This window comes from Mus caroli, chromosome 18 (genome assembly GCF_900094665.2).
Source record: "Mus caroli chromosome 18, CAROLI_EIJ_v1.1, whole genome shotgun sequence".
Classification (NCBI taxonomy): Eukaryota; Metazoa; Chordata; class Mammalia; order Rodentia; family Muridae; genus Mus; species Mus caroli.
The window spans coordinates 66,181,643-66,202,578 of NC_034587.1; the positions used below are offsets into that span (position 1 = coordinate 66,181,643).

The following is a 20,936-nucleotide window of genomic DNA, read 5'->3' on the forward strand; positions in this document are numbered from 1 at the left end:
TTGGAATTTTGATGGGGATTGCATTGAATCTGTAGATTGCTTTTGGCAAGATAGCCATTTTTACAATGTTGATAGTCTTCTTGTTGAATTTCTAACGGTTTTCTAACAAACACCCAGCCGAAACTCTGAGAGAGGCTGTTGAAGTCAGCGCCTACAGGGTGGGTCTCTGACTCAAGCACCTGGGTTTGGGTGTTTGACTGAGTCAGCACAGACTTTGAGACAGACACATGGCTGTACTTGGGCGATGTCTTAAAGCCTGTTGAGTACTGTCCAGGTCCAAGGAGACTTACCAGAGCTTACAAATGCCATTGCAAAGATTAGTGCTAGAGGCTACAAGAGCAGGCCCAGGCCTGGTACCCCAAAGGAAGGGCTGACAGGCTAAGCCATAATAGAATTCCGGCTCTAGGAAAAGAAAGGGTATCTCATACTGAGAGTGGAAGAAGTGGCCTTTTCCTTGGAACATGTGGTGACCTGTCTAAGGACTGGTGTTAAATGGTCAATAATGTGAAAAGGTTTGTAGTATAGGACAGTCACACATGCAGATGTGAGGACTCTTGAGATTAGCTGGTCGGTGACTAAAACAGTTTCCAGAGGAGGTGGCGATAGACTGAACTGAAGTCAGGAACAGCGCAGATCTGAGCACTACCAAGCTGCTGAAAATGGTGGGAACCGGGAACTGATGGGTAAGGAAGAGGCCATCCTTGGCTTCTTGGTGGTCTGGCTGGCTGGCTTAGGTTCTCCATTGGATAATAGCGTCACTTGTTAAGATATACAAAATGCAGATTTATTTTGGGGGGAGTAATGTTGATAGGTCCAGTTTTATACATAATGATTTTTTTTAGATGTTTGTGGGAAGACAGATTTGTGGTCTGTTTCAGGACTGCAGATTTGGCAAGCGGCATCCCATACTTAGCTGTGAAATCACAGGGACAGATAACTTACAGGGCCAGAGAAAAGTGAGCCCATTTTCTGATTAATCATGTGGTTTTCTACAGACTTTCAGTTGAAAAAACTAAATCCTCTGTCTTATAAGCCTGCAAACACCATATCTTTAAGTAAACTAGTTAATTCTTGTTTAATGGGTAATCACTTCCGGTCTGCTTAACCTCTCATTGTTAGCATAGTGTTTTCACTGCACTCTCCCCACTTCTCCTCCTTACCCTCCTCTGCCTTTGCTTTACCCTCCCCGTACTCCCCCACTGCTCCTCACCACCTTCTTCCTTGTCTCTGTCTCTTCTCCTTACCTTCCCCCTCCCCAGCCCTGACAGATTGACACTCAGTCTTCTCATCATTTCGGGAAGTCATGATAAATTCTTAAAGAAAGGCGTTGAAACCCCTGTTGGTGTTTGTGATCCTCTGTAGAAGTTTTCCTTCCACTACCGGAGTTATTCTTACATGAAGCTGCAGCACCGTGGTACGCGAATGGCACTGTGACTCATGTGGCTATGAGCGAATGAACGAACGGATGAATTAATGGATGAATGAACAAATGGTCCTCAAAAGGCACTAACTCCTCTGGTTGGGTGCTCCCCACATTGGGGAGATTCTATTGACATGGTGATTCATCCCATCCAGAGGTCCCTGCTTATACAAAGTTCTCAATTCCATAGCTACTGGCCACTCTTTTTATACATTTTTTTTGAGGATGAAAATCCTAGTTTCCTTCAAAACTATAATGAGAATACATTTACCACATTACAGAGCATGGCTTTGCCACATCTCGTATTTTTCCTGGTGTGCTGGCTGGTTTTTATGTCAACTTGATACAAACTAGACTCATTTGGGAAGAGAGAACCTCAAGAAAATGCTCCCTCAAGATTAGTGTGTAGGCATATATACTGTAGGCCTGTGATCTATCTATCTATCTATCTATTTATCTATCTATCACACTATATCATCATATATTATAAATTGATGTGAGAGGGTCCAGTTCATTGTGGGCTGTACATCCCCCAGGCAGATGGTCTGGATGGTATAGGAAAGTGTACAGAGCAAGTCAAGAGGAGCAAGCCAGTAGGCAGCACACCTTCATATGCTCTTCTGCCCTGAGCCATGCTCTGGCCTCACTCAGAAACGGTCTCCAGGCTGCAAGCTAAAATAACCCATTTCTTCCCAGAGTTACGTTTGGGCATGGTGTACATCACAGCAGTAGAAATGCTAAGGAGGACACCCAGTCACCATTCTCTGCTGGTGTTCCAGTTTCATTTTCTCTCTGCAAACAGTCTAATATAAATCCCATCTAATATTTCAGACTCAAAATTCACCTATGGTCTATTGACACCCTGCCCCCCCCCCCCTTCATTACAACCAATGCTTTCTTGTCTGTGTATGGGGTGGGACTTTGTATTTATCCTTTTCTGACTTCTTACATTTGGTTTTGGTCCACGAAGATGGCCCATTTCCATCTTCTCACTCTGTTGCCCTGGGAAGCGGATGGCAGGATGCCTAACAGTGGCTGTTCTTTGGTTTAATTCCGTTTACTAGATGTCTAACCTTATTGGTTATCCTGCTGTTTAGCTTAGCTGATTTGCGAGCTGGTTAAACCAGTGCTTTGCGAGATTGTGTTTTCCTAATGTGTGTGTTGGAAATAATTACAGAGTCTTACTGTATCAGATGGAGTGAGTGAGGGGATGCCCACAGGATGCAAATAAGACCTGGGGCATAAGGAAGAGGCCGTGCTTGGTGAGGATTACTGTGGCAGGAGATATGGGATATTATGAAAGTGACTTCTATGATTAGAGATAACTTATCCACCTAAGGCAAACAGACCCTTCAAATCAAGGGAAGGGACACATGTAGTTCTAGAATTCAGTGCATTCACCAGGCAGCTGATAAAACAGGAGTAATGTTTTCAGTGATTCCCCTAATTATTAACTTGCTACCTTGTTGCGTTTTATTTAAAAACAAAACCAAAAAACAATCTGAAGACAACAGTAGGCATAAAACCTTAAAATCACACGGACAAGTTCTGAGTGTCCCTTTACTTGTATCTAGATTTAAGGCAGAAATGTACAAAGCAAGTCCAGTAGGAAATGGCAGTTTATATGAAAATTGGGCTCATGTTCACAATTGTCCTTACCAGGGCAATATTGTTAGATTCTAAGACTATGAAAATTAGGATCATAAACTTTTAGCAACAGTTCTGTAGCAGACAGAATCCTTGGAGACTGATACGTGCGTTTCCAGGGAGAGCTGTGAGAAGAGTCCCATTGCAGGGCCTTGCCCTGCATCTAGGCAGGCCCAGAGGGAGGAAATGGATTAGTCTCTAACAACCTGTTTTGTAACTTAGTGCTGGAACCCCTGTATAGGGCTTAGGCGTAGTTCAGCTAAGGTTAAGTCAACTTCAATTATTTTCATAATAAGCATCACTGTGGCGAAAGCTACTGGGGACAGCAGCACATAGTTTGCAAAATTAGATGCCCCACCAGACAAGATTCTCATCGATTGGTTTAGAAGCATGGTTAGAACTTGAAAACCCCCATCTCCTGATTCATCTCAGCATTATGTGTGAGTCAGCTCTGGCTCCAACCTAGATTTCTAAAGCAATATACCCATACCTTCCCGTGTTCATTTATAGTTGGATAAAATTCTTGGCACATTTAAGAACACAAAAGGCCTTCGATGTACCTGGCTGCTTCTGCTGCTGCTTTTTCCTCTTCCTCTTCCTCTTCCTCTTCCTCTTCCTCTTCCTCTTTTCTTCTTCTCCTCCTCCATTTTAAAATGGGTCATTTCCTTCAGTAAGGTTTTGATTTATTGCCATCAAAGCTAGCAGCTATGAGAGTTGAGGTTTCATGTTATCCAACTATGTGTAAGACATGAGAGATGCTGTGTTGGTTAGGAAGCTTTTCTCATCTTCTGTGTAGCTTTGAAGAATCCTCCTGACTTACATGCTATTTTTTCCTCTGGCACCCATTGCTGATGCTGGGTCCCAGAAGAACTGTGACGTGTGGCCAATAATCCCCCGAGACTGACAGGCTGTAGGATTTATTCAACTACTACCTTTTTCCAGACCAAAGTAAGGGTTTTTGATCTTTTTTTTTCATGTATGCATGAATTAGAATCTTAAAATAAACCCCACTTATCCTTTCTTTTTCTAATAGTTTATAGAAAAGAAAACTTACTGGTTTTCCGTAGATCTGCGTAGATCTGCCTCACTTCAAAAATCAATCTGAAGACTAAGTTGATTCTGCCTAGAGACTAACACTCTCTGGCTTTTCAGAAATCTGGTTGGGTAAATTGGAAGTACATTCTGCACATGGTTTAGCAGTTAGTAGCCTGGAAAATGACCCAATAGCCAAGATAGTATTTTTTTTTAAACATCTTCATTGTAAGTGCTTGTTTAAAGTTTAAGGCTGTAATTGACTATTTTGCACATTGTTCATTGTTAATTCCTTTCAGCCTGTTATAGTTTTGTAAATGCACTGCCTGCTAAGTTGTGTTGGTGGAGGGACATTAGTGCTGTAAGAAAATCTAGTTAAATGTGGTACTTCAGAGCAGTTACCAATTAGTGCCTGAGAGTAGATCACTGTGATTTTGCGGGTGCACAGAATGGAGTGCTGAAGAGCGACTCCTGTCTCCACTTCTTTATGTTCCTATCTGACTCCCTTAGTCAGTTCCCTGTGACAGCAGCAACATCCTTTCTTCATTGTTTTGTTTGTTGCCACGAGCTTCCTTGAGCCAGTCTACTTTGTGACGTTTTGAGTTAGAGAAACCATTTTATGTTTGATATACATACTATAGCCCTTTCCTGGGTTTCGGGGAGTTCCAGAACACTGGTCTGAAACTACAGGTTCTCTCCTGGCATTTAGGATATAGCTGCTCAATTTCCATTCTTTCATTTCCGAATGCTTGCGAGAAGGATAACACTACACATTGTACGTATAAGCTCTTGCCGGCTAACGATGAGATGTTATAAAATGTGCGGTTGGAAAGGAGTTAAATTCTGCCCACCAGGTAGAAAAGACCACTGGAATATGGGCATAGCCTCGGGAAATAATGGCGTAGATAACATGTGATTTATCTGTATATGGCAAAGAAAGAAAACTAATGATTGTGAATGTGCTGAACGTAGCTTAAGCTATTTATCATCATGTACAAGTGGAAACTTGCACAAAACCCCTCTTGATTAAGTTCTATCTGAAACAAAAGATGTGATTGGAAGTGTGGAATGCGAGAATATTTTAAGAGCATGATGAAAATCCAACTAGGGGCTTCAGCAAGTGAGTGGTCAAACTTGACAACGGAAAGAATGAGCAGGCAGCTTGGGTCGGTTATGTAAATTTGGATGCCTCCAAGAGTCCGGACCTATGGGGTTTTGCACTGGGTTTCATCATCAAATTATGCTTTTTTTTTTTATCAATTAGTATATGAACCATTGATCGAAACACTTAAAAATGGAAGATATGTGGGGCCCTTTTTATCTCTTAAAACAAATTCTAACAATTAATCCTGATGAATTAGGGGCTACCATGCAGAATAGGGGGAGGGGAGAAGTGAGGTGGGTAAGGAGGAGTGTAGAGGGCAGTAGTGGATGAACACATCATAATCAGACTCCACAAGCAGATATTTGGAAGTTGGTCTGTGTAAGAATCAGTTCACCATGGGAAAAATCCAGCTGTCTATTGGATTAGAAGTTCTTCATATTAAAAATGTGGAAGAAAGAACCCCCAAAGTACAAGAGTAAGGAGAGAATACTCACTCAAAGGTCACAGTAAAGAGCGATGAGCTATCTCCCCACGAACATAGACAATAGGATGTCCAGAGGTGGTTTCTCAATCTATGAGACACAGAAAGGTTCATATATTGATAGGTGATGGAGATACTGTTCAAACGTGAGTCAAGTTTTCACCTGTGTCTCCACAGAAGACGACAGAGGACAGATGCTGAAAAGGCACATAAAATCCCCAAGGGAGAAGGAAGAAGTGTCAAAGATGCCAGGATCAGGCTGAAACAGGGGAGCAGAGGGAAAGAGAGAAAATGCACAAACCCCAAAGGTTGGCAGTAGACACCTGCAAACCTTCATGGGCTTGAACAGAGGACCGTGCCTTTAAACAAATACCTGTGGTTTGCTGTTCTGCTGTTCTCCTTAGTCTTTGGGTTAGAATTTGTCTGTAAAGGAAATTAGCTAGGTATACTTTAAAAGGCTCACCATGTCTGCTCTTTGTCCGTTAAGTCTCATTGTTTCTGAGGTATCCTGCGACTCACCGGTATGTCCATGTTTAATGGAGGATACCTGTTATGGACAGGCTATGTGCTGGGTTCTCCGAAAGCCGGCTGTAAAGCACAGTCATATCTTAAGGGCCTTTGAAGTTGCTCTGTGGCTAATGGAAGATGGAGCATGAGTTGATCAGAAACCACGAGATAGGCACATGGATTGATTGGGACATCTGTTTATATTGAGTATCACGCTATCTCACTATTTCCTAATGTCATACACACAACTGGATGCAATGAATGACTCTTCATTTGTCAGCCTGTGACCCCCAAATTCCTTAAGGAAATAGGACTACATCCTTCCGTTCTTCACCTATGTTATACACCTGACTTTATTGTAGTCATGGGATGCAGACGCCTGGCCTCCACCTGCATAGTGTAAGTTCAGAGGTCATAATTTCAGTGTGGATCTCTGACCTGCATACTACTTCAAAGTATTCTCCTTTTAGTTTTCAAACTGTTCATGTAATGATTTATTTTTAACTCCTCCTATTTCTTTCTCACTTAGTAGAAATGAGTCACCACCTACTTAGCACCTAATTATTTACCATCAAGATATTTTTACCCCATAAATTAATAACTTTTTGGTAAAATGCATGATATTTAATATGCTAAAATTATGTATGCTCCCACTGGGGGAAAATGGAAGGGTGAATTTATCTATATTTTTATATTAATGTGTCTTCAAATTAACGGTTTTAACCTGTTGTTCCTACAGGTTTGCTTCTGTGCTTCGGCAGACTTTAATTATATTTCCATTCACAATTTAACACTGTATGTCTGTCCTAAGTAGAGTGAATTTTCCTATTTTGAAGGAAGGAAATGTGGATAGAATTTTCTAATTGAAAGATGAGGATAGCCAAATTAGAGGAAAAATAGCCCTATACATATTTCCAAATGAAATCCATGATCATTTTCCATAATGTACAGCCAAGCTTGAATGGTCTTGAGAGGAAGGGCTTGGCTTTTGCAAACTGTCAGAGAAACAGTCGACTAAGGATGCTTTGTAGGGTGCAGTGTATGTTTAGGTTGTCTTTTCTTTTCTTTTCTTTTCTTTTCTTTTCTTTTTTTTTTTTTTTTTTTTTTTTTTTGGTTACACTACACCCTAAACACCCAAACACCCTAAACCCTTGCTTTATCACTGAACCTCACAATCACCCGCCCCAATCCTGTCACATGTTCTAGTATTATTCTTGCTGGGCTCTGTTACATATTTTGCCCACTGTGAGGATGGAATGGGGTATACATGTCCGTGTGTGTGGAGGCCAGAAGTCAATGTTTAGATCTTATTCCCCTTAGGTTCTGAATCAGATCTATCACTGGCCAGCCTGGAGCTCACCGGGTAGGTTATTGGGGTTGCTTAACAAGCTCCAGGTTTCTACCTACTCTCTCTTCTCAGCACTGGGATCACAGTTGTGCACTCCTTTCTCAGGTTTTAAAAAATATCACTGTCCCTCCATCTATCTATATATCTATGTATTTATGTATCTATGTATCTATCTTTGTTTGTATGTATGTATGTATGTATGTATGTATCTATCTATCTATCTATCTATCTTTGTATCTATGTATCTATCTATGTACCTATCTATAGTATGTGTTAGCCTATCCATCTCTTTTACACACACACACATACTTGCACACAAACACTCGCGAACACACAATAACTAGGTCATCGGGCTGGCACCAAGAACCTTCATGGGTTGCCACCTTGTTGGCCCCTGTCTGCCTTAGCTCACATAGGTCCTGGGATTGATTCCAAGTCCTCCTGTTTGTGCTTAGTGGATGGTACCGTTTTTCTGAGTCCATCATAATACAGGTCTAGAAAGGAATCAGGAGCTCAATTTATGATTTCATTTTCCTGAGATTTTTGTGGTTGTTGTCCAAGCTGCAGGAGAGTGGGCAAAAAAGAAGATGTTGTGCTATTTCCCTGCACCCTTAGAGTGGCAGAACTGAGTTTTTCTGATGTGCATTTTGCGCATCCATGGAATATTTTAATCACATGGATGTAGAGCTCACTCTGAGCTGCTCGGAGCCACAGTATCTGAACTGGCAGCTGGGAGCTTGATGGCTCACGTATTTGGCCTTGGTAACAGAACCACGTTCACCTTTAGGATTTCAAGATTCGGAGCTGGAGAAGTTGCCCAGCAGTTAAGAGTATGTACTGATTTTGTCAAGGACCCAAGTTCAGTTCCTAGGACGTTCGTGTTCAGTGGCTTACGACTACCTGTAGCTCCAGCTCTGGAAGGATCTGGGGAGCCAAGCATGTGTGAGCACTTGCACACACATGTGTACTTACACACACATGCTTAAAAGCAATCCTAAAAGGTTTGCCAATTTTGTGTTTTATTTCCTTTGCACTTGTGCTAAATTTTATGTATTTAATAAAATTAAAATACATAAAGTCATAAAAAACAGAGTAAAGTCTGTATTTCTTTTTAATGTGTGGCTCAAAGGAAAAGCAAATGTGCATTAGAATCGTATATGTAAGTACGTTTCTCACATGGATGCCCCCCTCTCATTGAAACTTACCTTGCCTGCTTTTATTCAAAATTTTTACCAAGTTGAAAATGCAACCTTTAGAGAGAACCAAAGCTCTTCATTTTAATAGCTAAAGTAGTTGGAGCAGTAATCATGGTAAAATTATTTCTCAGGATATTAACAATCATTTATTTAACCATAGCTTTCTTTACTAATCACAGAATCCTGATTAGTAAGGTTTTATTTGGAGACCCATCCCACTGTTAATGACCCATGAATGCCAGTAACTTATGGAAAGGGTCAGCACTGCATTGCTTGGTTGGTTTTTAAATCATTGTTTGTAAGCTTATTGACTTGTATCACACACCGATTAGCATTGCTCCTCTGGATAGAGGTAGATACCGCCAACAGTTAGCATTCAGTCTTTAAGTCACTCATGAATCCCATGCTTCAGTGTTTATCATACAAGTGCTGTGTGTCCAGTACATGCCTTACTGCCACATACTCCAGGTTATTCTGTCCTAGTGGGGATGGAGGTCGCACAGAGGAAATTCAGGCAATTGATGTTGAAACTCTGATGTGGAAGAGCATGGAGAGACAGATGGATCAAGGAGCGATCGAGGAACCACATCTGAGGTGTTAGAAGTAAGAGGAAGGCACGGCCATCTCTTGAGAGCACTGGGAGATGCATCGTGTCAGGAGGGGTTCTAGGTAGACAAGAGAATCAGCTCATGACCAACCATTCATGCCATCTGGGTTCAATATTGTCATTCATTCCTCAAGGGCAGGCCCTGAAATGACACCAGGACACCTGAAGACAAGGCCTGCTCCTTCCTGTGATGCTTGTTTTCAGACACTAGACATGAATGACAGACGTATTGCTAGTTGCTTTAAAATGGGCCCAAGGTCTGTGTGTCCCAGGATGGGTACAGACATAATATTTGCCATGATCTTGAGGAAATCAATGGCTAATAAAAATAGTGTGGTCATTTTTAGTCTTGTTCAGTTGTTCAGTTTAGTCTTGATTAGTACGTTCAGTTGGTGAATGAACAGAGATTTATTGATAACTTGTACTTATTAGGTCCATTTATATTTACCCATCTATAGTTTTTAGTCATTCAAGTTGTCTCATGTATTTTGGGGGTAGGTAGCAAGAATACCACATTTGAGGGGAAAGTGTTAGAGTTTGGTTTAAGTTTACCAGAGAGGTGTCAGGCTTCTTTGTAATTTTAGATGAGGATATTTAAAAAGTGATCAGTTGGGAGAGGTCGGCTTGTGTTTGTGGTTTTTCAACAGATTGCTAAAATAGAATTCTTCCTTGAAACATGTGACCAATATCATTACGCAGAAAGAGCCATTTCATTTCTTGCCATGTAAATGATAAACATTCTACATAGTAATTAAAAGTAGACATTCACATATCACCTAACACCAGCTATCGAAAATCAGCAAATTAATGAGTATTAGGACAAAATTCATAGAGCAAGGAAGACCTGAGACAGCACTGTGTAGAAGTGAGAGAGAATGCAGGTGAGAGACATGTTCAGATTTCCTTTGTAACTAATTTATGTCGGTGAAAATGTGATTTCGCTCTGGCGATCTTGGCTTGATTTGTTTCATTTCTGTTAGAAGAGCAGTCGCAAGTGGATGGGCATTGTGGTTTTATATGCTCAACTGGTGATGACTTCAGGTATTGGCTGAGGAAGTGACCCCTGGCAGGGAAGGTCACACGGGTGGTTGGTTGCACGAAGGACCCTGGCAGAGAAAGATATAAAAGGAAGAGGTTAAAAATCCAAAGATATTTTCTTTGACTGAAGATAGAATAATGGAAGCGGGGAGCCTTTGATACTACAAAGCCCACGTAGTTTTCCTTTTAACATTATAGAGCAGTGTTTCCACCTGTGGGTCACAATCCTCTTGTGGGTCCAATGACCCTTTTACAGGGGTCACATATCAGATATATCCTGCATATTAGATATTTACATTATGATTCATAACAGTAGCAAAATTACAGTTATGAAGTTGAAACACAACTTTAAGGTTGGGGTCACCACAACATGAGGAGCTGTATTAAAGGGTCGCACATTAGGACAGTTGAGAACCTCTGTCACGGAGAATCCTAGAGTTGGATGTACCCAGTGCTTTGCGATCAGACATTTCACCTCCTGACTCTCTGGTCTCCATCACCAAGGCATTTGCAAACCATCCTGGTGAAGATCTGATTTTTTATCTAGGACAATACATATAGGCTGGTCCTGGTTCTGTCAGCACTAAAGCCCAACTGTGCGGGTCCCCTTTATGCATAAAATGTTTGCCATAGTTTCCTGACTCCTAACAGGGGCCACTGTTGACTAGATTTTAGCATTTAACATACATCAGGCAGGTGTTTGCATATTTCAAAATTCCCTTTGCTCAGAACACACTTTCCCCATATTTTGTCTCTAGGGAAAGTGAAGACTGGCAAGGTAAGAATCACCTTGGTTAGTGATGGGCATGGGATTTGTGCTTAATAAATCTTTGAGATCCAAAGCAGACTCCATTTTCATGGACAGCACAAGTTGATGTGACCAGAGAAAAGATTCCTGGTAAATGAAAATGTATGGAATAATATACAGCAGAAATCAAGGTTTCAGGACACCTCTACTAGCTGTATGCTTCTCTCTCTCTCCCCCTCTCCCCCTCCTTCTCCTCCCCTCTCCATCTCTCTCTCCCCTCCCTTCTCCTCCCCTCCCCTCCGCTCCCTTTCCCCTCCCTCCTCTACTCTCCTCTCCTCTCTTCTCCTCTCCTCTTCTCTTCCCTATTTGTATGTATTTCAGCACAGTATCAAACCCCAGGAATAACACTTTTCAAAAACACTTCCCCAGAGGAATGGTTAAAGGTCTCCCAATTCTAAGGGAAACGCCATCTTTGTTAGCTTTTAATGGGGGGCAGGTGACACAGAGAGGGAAGAAGTCCTGGTGCTTTGATAGAAAGGAATGGATGCTGCATCCAGTAAGGACGTGTGTTTGTGAACTGCACCCACTGGGCTCTGCCATGGAACTCACATGATTTTATTCTCAAGCAGCTCACAGCCTGACAAATGGAAGCAAAACACTTGGAAATAGTTAGAACGTCAGAATCGGGGCAGGATATAGTCACAGTGGCAAGGATGAGGGACCTGGAGGTCCTCAGAGATTGATCGTCTGCTTCCACACTCAGATAGGAACTTGTACACTGATCCAACCATTTAAAATCCATGGTCTACCTTTGTGAGGGATGTGCAACCATGAGGTCCATACTCACAGGCTGTGTGTAAGGCACAGAACCCAGCCCAAACTTGGACAGTTCATGGGACCAGACACTTCTCCTTTCTCTCTACCACACATCTGGCTAATGAAGGGTATGAGAAAATACCAATCTGTTCATCACCTCAGAGGAAGTTGGCCACCTGCAAAGGCGGAAGGTCCAGCTTTTCATTTGGGCTTTTCTGTTGGCTTTTCTCAGTGTTGACTTTCAGCTACTCATGACTCCTCACTGTCTACTGTTTCTCTAGTTGCTGCATCTCAGGACTCACCCACTCCACACCCTCCCCAACGCTTGTGCTCCTCACACCTATGAGTATTTTTTAAATTCATGTCTGTGATACAGGAGAATTGATAGAAACCAAGAGAATGTTGGGCCTGGAATGACTCAACTAATAAGCCTAACACTAAGGTCTTCAGACCATCTTTGGAGGGGGCCTGGATCTAGTTTCTCTCTCTCTTACTACTGCTTCCCAGTGGCCTTTGCTTTTGGTCTGTCTTTGCTCCTCTGTCAGACTAAAACACCCTGAATGGATCAAGCAATCCTTATGAAGAGGAAGGAAGGTGTCATCAAACTGAGGAAGGGAGTCTAGAATTTGAGAGAGACATGTGTTGTGATTTGATGTTGTTGACCTTACAATAACCACATTTAAACACAAATGCACCCCTTCATTCTTTGGACTTCATTCTTTTGGACTCTCCCATTTATATCTTCTAGCTTGGTTTGAACTTGCCTGTCATGAGGTTATTTCCTGCGGATCCTTTCTGTCTTTCATCACCTCCTTTTCTGCTCTATCCTCTTTCCTTTGCTTAAGAAGAGGTGCATGAGGCTCAGCTAGTACAATCACTTGCTATGCAAACAGGAGGACCTGACGTCAGGAACCCAAAACGAACATGAAAAATGTTGGGTTTGGTCATCCATGTGCTAAGCCGATGTTGGGGGAGGATAGGAGGACCCTGGAGTGTGCTGCTTCCATCCCAACTCCGGTTTCATTGGGAAACTCTGGCTTAAGAGAATGGCACAGATTATGGTGGAGAAGAACACCTGACACCCTCCTGTGGCCTGCACATGCTTTGTGTATGTCCATACACACTACACACAAACACAGGAAAATGTTTCTTTTTTGTCCTGCCAATGATAAAATGTGCTCTAAATTAAGAGTTATCAGACAGTGTGAACGTTGTGGCTTACATTAGACTTACAAGCCCAGGTCTAGTGGATTCCCCAAAACAATGAGGGCTAGAAGGATGAGAGAGCTCTTCTGACTGACTTTTCTTCTAGTCTCCTTTTTCTTTCTTGGAAAAGCGGCCTCCACCACAATCCATTGTGCTACAGCACAGCTAACTCTTCTTACTCAGTTTCTCCAGCTATGGTTTCAGTATCTTTTACCTTTGCAAGTATAGCCTAGGTGATCTTGGAGTTTGGTCCCAAACTCCAGCTACTCCTCAATTTCCTTGCTCAGCAGGTGTGTGTTCTTGGGTGACCCCTTCATCTCCATGTGGTCATCTTCCTCAAACTAAGAGCCATGTGGAGCTGGTGCTCAAGAACCTGCCTTGCGCAGCTCACTAGGGAATCACAGTCTTTGCTAGTGGCTAACATCTAGGTGAGAGCCAAAAAAGGCAAGCTGCTTCCCTCTTCATCTCTTCTAACTCCTACCACACTCATACTGTGCCTATACCAAATTAGGGTCATTTTGGCATAGCAAATACTAGGAGATATCCCTGTGGGAGCCAGTGCACACAGTCGGACCTGTCTATAAATAACAGTGACAGGATTATCTCATTCCCTAGTCTCTATGCCAGAAAATGATTTTATTTTGACATCTAGAAGCATAATATGTCTAAAATTGTGGATATAGGTAGGCTACTGTTCTATCTAATATTAATACTATATAAGAAATACACCACTTAGTGTTCACATTCAACACACACAGCACTTTGTGCCTAGCTCAGTCGACCAAGGACAGAGAGAAGAATTCCAGACTACAGGTCTTCACTCTAAGGAGTCAATCAGACATTGCCTTCCTGTAAATAGCTAAGCAAGCCAAGCTTCAACAGCCAGTGATAGATCATATCAGGATCAAAACAGTGAGACCTTCAGTTTTGGAGGCAGGAGGAAGGTCCTCTGGGTTGGGGAAGATATGCTGATGGAGCCTGACAAGTAAGTGGAATTTTCTAGAAGATCATTGAAAAAGTGGAAGGCTCTTTCAGAGTGAGGGTCACCTTAGAATTTTGTGTGTCACCTCTTATAAAAGGATGAACATATGCCTTACTGAGAGAGCCTGTTATAAAGTTTAGCCCTCATATTCTGCCAAAACTTGATTGGCTTTCTGGCTTCTACAGGGGACCCATTTCCCCAAAGGGAAGCTTGAGAAGACCCTGATGCTCATGATGCTGGTGTTGTAAGTAGATTTGGGAGGGGGCTCCAACCAGAAAGATTCAGTTGATATGTGAGGTTGATATTTGACCTTGACCACACACTGATGCATATAACACTTCTGTGTGCCTTGTGGGCCTTGTCAGGTTCTTAGTTTATACTGCAAATATGAAAACGCATTATAACAGTTTGCAACATTACAGCTTTTCATTGATATCAGATGTCTTGGTTTTGCTAATTTTGTTTGGATTTAATCTCTTTCCATTTATGTTAATTCTCTGTAATGTTTCCCCTTTGTTACCACTTACTAAAATATTGCTATATTTCTCCCCGTAAATAGACGTGTCATTCACTCACCAGGCGTCTCACCGTTATGGAGCAAAGGCATAATGTTTCCTTCTAGGTTATAAGGCTCAAAGTCAGGGGATAAAACACCTTTCTTGCCACTAAGCACAATCCATCTTCTTAATTTAAACCTTGTAGTTGGAAATTATGGTTTACAGTGAGTGGAGGCCATTTGTATTTGAGTTTCTCTATGCTTAAAAATAAAGAACAGGACTGGGGTTGCAGCTCAGTGGAACAGTACTTGCCTAGCCTGTACAGTGAATGTCCTGAGTCCAGTTCTCTGTGCTGCAAAAAATTAAATTAAAAATGTAAAACATTTACTAATGTTATGCACCTTGGTGTTGTCCTGGAATTTAAAAGAAATCTTCATGTCTGGTGCTGGAAGAAGATGAAAATGCCTCAGTACATGTTTAGTTTCTAAGAAACTGTATGGTACATAAGCTAATGTACAGCTAGCTATCCAGGAGATGACTATGAATTCGCTGTTAAGTTTGAGAGACTTGCCATTCAGACAAAGCCCTAAAGTAGGCAATTGGATTTAAGGGATGAAATACTGAGACGTTGAAGTGGAAGGTTTACCTGGAAGGGGTGAGGTGGACTCTGAGCTCACAAGCAGCAGGTGGGTTCCTGATGTCCTATAATCACTATCAACACATTTCTGCTGAGGGCAGAAAAGAATGTTTATACGGAGGGAGAGATAGGAGCATTATTTTTATCATAATGCAAAAGAAGAATTAAACATTTCTCATTGGCTTTAATTACTTAAATTAGTGGTTCACAATTTTCCTAATGCTGTGACCCTTTAGTACAGTTCTTCATGTTGTGGTAACTCTAATGATAAAGTCATTTTCGTTGCCACTTCCCAACTATAATTTTACTACTGTTGTGAATTGTAATGTAAATATGTGTGTTCTTCCAGCGGTTCTAGATGGCCTCTGTGAAAGGCTCATTTGATTCCCAAAGGGGTTGCCAACCACAGGTTGTGAACCACTGGCTTAAATAGTCCCTGTTCAGAGGAAGTCGATGGTAGAACCATAAAGTAGGAAGAGTGCCCTTCTCATCCCTCGAGCTGAGTTCCTGTGCTCTGGCCTGGCAGAACTTCAATTTTCTACGTGTCTTTTCTAGACGGTTTGTAATTGTAGTTTCTAGCCTTCCCTGTAACACAAAATACCATAGACATTGTGCCTACCAGCTATTTAGTAGCTCATTAGAAGTATTGCTTTCCCTGAAGTCTTTTGTTCACCCATTCCTTTGTCCATTGATTCCTGAAGAGTCACTCATTTGTCGGCTCCAGCACAGGTCCAGGCAGTGTTTTAGTCTCTGTGAACATGACAGTGAGCAGAAGATAGCTTCGACACATAGTGGCCACAGGTGATAAGTAATGATTAAGTATTTCTGGGGCCGCACTTGACATAACAACTTCACAACATTATCACCCCTTTTGTTTCATCGATGAAATCGTTGCGGTACCAATACAGTGACATGCCCAGGTCATCCCTTCGGTAGGAGTGGGTCTCTAGTTCAGGCCCAGAAAGTTTGGCTTTGAAATGTGTTCTGACAATCACCCCACTCCACTACAAAGTATTTGGCCTAAGGTAAATCATCATTATCATTTCTGATATTATTAATAGTAACTATTCCTCTCACTCAGACGGGCACTCAATACCTAATTATTGGTCAAGCAAATATTAGAAATCAAGGGCTACTCATATTTACTCCCAGCATGTGCTATAGTGCACAGCACAGTATCTGTATAAGGTAAGAGCTCTATAGTGAAAAGGGGGAGGGGAGGAAGAATGAAGAGATGGGATGATGTATGGAAGAGATGGAGGGAGGGAAGGATTAAGCTCGTCGATTTCAGGATTTTGATGTAGTTTTCCAGGACTTCTCTACTCCTGTGTGCAAGGTAGCCCATCCTTAAAGGTGCATTTCCGTGTCAAATAATAACATCCCATTTTATTGATTAAAAAAATAGTTCAGGAGCTAGAAGACACTAACTAAAATAAATGACTTGATTTTTGAGAACACATTTCAGGTGACGGTAGGACCCATGCTTAATTTGGTTAAGAACATTCCAATTGACGCGTATTTCCTGAGTCTATTGATTGGATCACACTGATCAAACCTTTGTTTACAAACAGCTAGGTCTTGGAAGAGTATAAATATGTGTGTATTAAAGAGGGAGAGGGTGTAAGTAGGAAAACATTTATTTCGATAAATACCTGTAAAGTGGGATTTATTGTGTATATACTTTTTGGAGGGTGGGGTATTGAAACATTTTCTTTCTGGGAAGGGAAAGATTTGGTGCTCGCTTGTGAGACCGTTCTAACACCAAGCACCATATTTAAGCATCACAAATATACACTAAGCAAGGGCCAGATGCACAAGGAATTTAAGCAGAGTTTTTCTAAATGGCAAATAATTAGAGGGGAACAGATGCCTATGGGCAGCAAAGGATGAAATGAGGTACCAGGAATTTTAAAAGGGAGATGGAAATGCATACATAGAATGTAGTTGGCTTCAAGGGTGTTTAAGCCTAGCGGGCGTTCTCTATCGAGTTTTCTGTTGTTGTGGGTTTGACTTAAATTCTCTTCTCTCTTTACCTCTATTCCCCAAAGTAATAGATCATGCTAATCATGCCAAGTGGAGCAGATTTTCTTCCGAACCTCAGTTTTGGACGAGTGTGTGATTGGAGCCCTTTCTTCTCTCTCCCCAGGGTCTTGTCCTTTTGCAGAACTGCCAGGATATGACATTTCATAACAGTGTCACTCCTCCTTTATTCATAATTTATACCCCATCTACCTCCAGAAGAGTTGTTTGGGCAGCCTTACCTCGTCAAGGCCTCATACCAAGGCAATATTTTCTCTCGGTGTGTGTTTCGGGGCAGTCGAGTCCCTCCTTTGCAACCACTGTGCTGAGAGGGAGCTTGTGTCCATCTCAAAAACCGTTCCGTGTAGTCTTGTTGCGGAGAAGGAAACAAACCCCCAAGAATAAAGAGGCGATGAGCAGGGAGACATTTCCCAGCCTCCTGTAGGGTGGGAGTTTAAGCAGCAGGGGCCCTGTGCACAGCTCTGTTGCTACCCAGCAAAGCTCAGCAGCAGCACCTGATCATTATCCTTAAGGTTCACGATTTACCTGTTGTGCTCATCGCCACAGAAGAAATGAGCTCTCTGTAATTATATGGGAAGGGGGAGGAGATAGTGTTTTAGTCCCTTTGATCTTGAGATACAATAGGCTCTGCTTTTGGAAATTCAATTCGAAAGAACCCAATGTACACATCTGCTTTTTTGTACCGCAATTTCTGTTGAGCTTGACAATAGAAATTTATTAATGCAAATGTGTAGGGTCTGTTCCTTAAGGGGGAAAAAACAACACTCAAAAACGCAAGGTAAACCTTTCTGCACGGTTATGGAAGCTTTTGATATATTTGGTTTCTGTGTGTGTGTGTGTGTGTGTGTGTGTGTGTGTTAGGGGGAGGGCATTCCTTGTTAACAAGGACTAAACATAAAAATTCTAAGATACATTGGGGAGCAGAAAGACTCATGATTGATTGAATATTTTGAAGTTTCTCAAGACAGATTCACTGGTAAAGAAATGGAAACAAACAAATAAAATCAGAAAACCAAAAACATACTGACTCTTCAGAATAAACAAACAAACATGCAAATACCAAACCAACAACAGCAACAACAACAACAGCAAAACAAACTCCAAACAAGTGTGTCACCAAGCAATTTTGAGAATACGTTTGATTTGTTGGTAGGGCCCATGCTAAGAGACAGAGCTTCCATTTCGATGAATCTAACCTGCCTAGTGTTCTGTAAAATTGTCTCTGCCTGTAAATGGAATGGCATGGAAATTTGAGGTAGGGTGCTGTCTTACTGATTCACATTGTACAATTTCTCCCCGCAACCGTCTCACAAAACTGTAAATAAATGATTCTTAATCTTAAGAGTGGCTGGATCACACAGTAGTGGTTTTATTCGTTTTCAGTGTGAATTCTCCATTAAAATCTAAAATGTCACGGCCATTTTGGAACCTGAACTTGTTAAGCTATTTGGTGGTTATGTTGTTGTTGTCCTTGTACTTTGGTAGGCTTTCTGGCTGCTTCCCTGAAAGCACCCTATACATCCGCTTTCTTTCTTTTCAATAAATGGGCAAAATAAATGATAGATTGTTCGTCAGTTAGAAGCATGTTCATCTCTTAAAGTAGGGAAGAATGTCCATTTTCCATATTTGATCAAATGAACATGATTGCATATCACTACCATGCCTTGTCAAGGATCTCACCAAGTTTGTTTCGAGTTATGTAGGTTCAAGAAGACATTCGAATGAATTACAGGATTCATTGGATCCACAAAGCCAATGCTTGTTTTGGGGGTGTAATATGATGAGTGTGGTTGGTATTGTTCCTGTGCAGTAGCTGGGCTTTGGGGATATATATATATATATATATATATATATATATATGTGTGTGTGTGTGTGTGTGTGTTACATATATATTATTATTACATACATATATATTATTTTGTTTGCCTTCTTCTTTGAGCTTTTAATTATTTCATTACCTAGGAGGGAGGGAGAGAGAGAGGGAGGGAGGGCGGGAGGGAGGGAAAGAGAGAGAGAGAGAGAGAGAGCTTAGAGATCTATCAGAAGGACAGGAAGTACAGCCCTGCATCCAGAGCTCTGAGTGTGGAGCAGGAACTGGAGTCTCTCTGGAGTGTGCATTGAACTTCTTCCAAAGGTTGCCATTCTAAACTTACAGCGGTGCTTGCAGATGTGCAGCTTCATCTGGGTTCAAGGATTCCTGGATGAATTTGTGCCAAAGGCCATCATGATTATTTAAGACACACAATCTTGAGACAGATCTGGGTCCTAGAATCTTTTGGGTCACTGGGGTTTCATTTAATGCATTTAGGGGGCCACAGAAACTCACAGTGACCACCTTGCTTGCTTTCTGACATTTCGTTGTAGCAGTGTCTTTGTGACGGACGCTCCATTCATCTCCCTTTCCTCACAAGCGAACAACTTCCAGAGAGTGTCCATTCCCAATAGTAGGCACTTGGGGTGTCACAAGCAAGCAGTCACCCTTTAAAATTAATGAGCTTAATGGTGGTCAGAGAAGCTGTCCTGGAGATATCAGAGGGAGGGGCCATGGACATGGCAGAAGGAAGAAGACTGGACTCCTCCTAAGTGACAATGATGTGTGCCCCTGTCCTAGCTAGCTCGCCCATCCTCCCCACCCCCAACCACCACCCCTTCCATCCTGTCTCTTCTCTGAGCCTCCACAGATAGAAAGACAGGGTGATTATGAAGACGTCAGTTGGAGCGTAGGCAGGCGAGAGGGGCACAGCGCCCCAGATGAGGTCCGGGGGGAGCTGAGGAGGGTCACTCATGGACGACCGTGTGTGTGTGTCTGACAGACTGTGAAATGGTGCGTTGTTGCACGGCTGCGCTGCACCTGGGCCCTTCATCTGTGATTGATTGGTTTGGTCATGTGTAATGGTCCCATCTGCTCTGTGTTGTTTTTCTTTTTTTACTTATAAACACCGTTCCCAGCGGCTGAGAGAGGATGAGCTATGTTTTGTCATCTTCACTTACACTTTAGCTCAAAAAAAGTGGTCAAGTAGGTAAGCTTTAAAGTCGGCCCCAGGAACGTGGGAGGAAAGTATGGTTTCCCCTTAGCTTGATTTGTGCCTGCATGAGTGTATGTGAGAGGTGGTGCGTGCGCATGTGTGCATGCGTGCACCCTCTCGCGCATGCATGTGTGCATGGAGTTTTAATGTTGCCTGTTAAAAATCTGAATACTTCATGAACCACTAAAGATCAAAAAATTACATAAATTCACAAATCTGTGTATTTGTGACTCTACTAGAGTAAGGAGTAGGTCTTTCTGTCTTTCTTTCTTTCCTTTTTTTTTTTTTTTTGTAACGGAGCCAATACTTAATTAAAACCGCTGACATCATGGTGTTATAATTAAGCATGGCATTAATTAAGCTGGAATAACGACTTTTTTTTTATTAAGAACTGCTTCTATTGTATAAGACCGTTATCAGCTAAAAACCAAATAATTTTAGAGCAAAAATTAGCTCCCTTTAACCTATCCTTTTCCAACTTCCCCAAAGTCCACCCTCAGGACTGTTGTCAGCAAGTCTCTCTCTCTCTCTCTCTCTCTCTCTCTCTCTCTCTCTCTCTCTCCCTCACGCCTCTGTGTGTGTGTGTGTGTGTGTGTGTGTGTG

General features: G+C 41.9%; 1 protein-coding gene across 14 annotated transcripts in view; it reads left to right on the forward strand.

Moving 5' to 3' along the window:
* Positions 1 to 20,936, forward strand: part of Tcf4 (transcription factor 4) — a 344,060-nt gene that overhangs the window by 135,378 nt on the left and 187,746 nt on the right. The window lies entirely within an intron of this gene.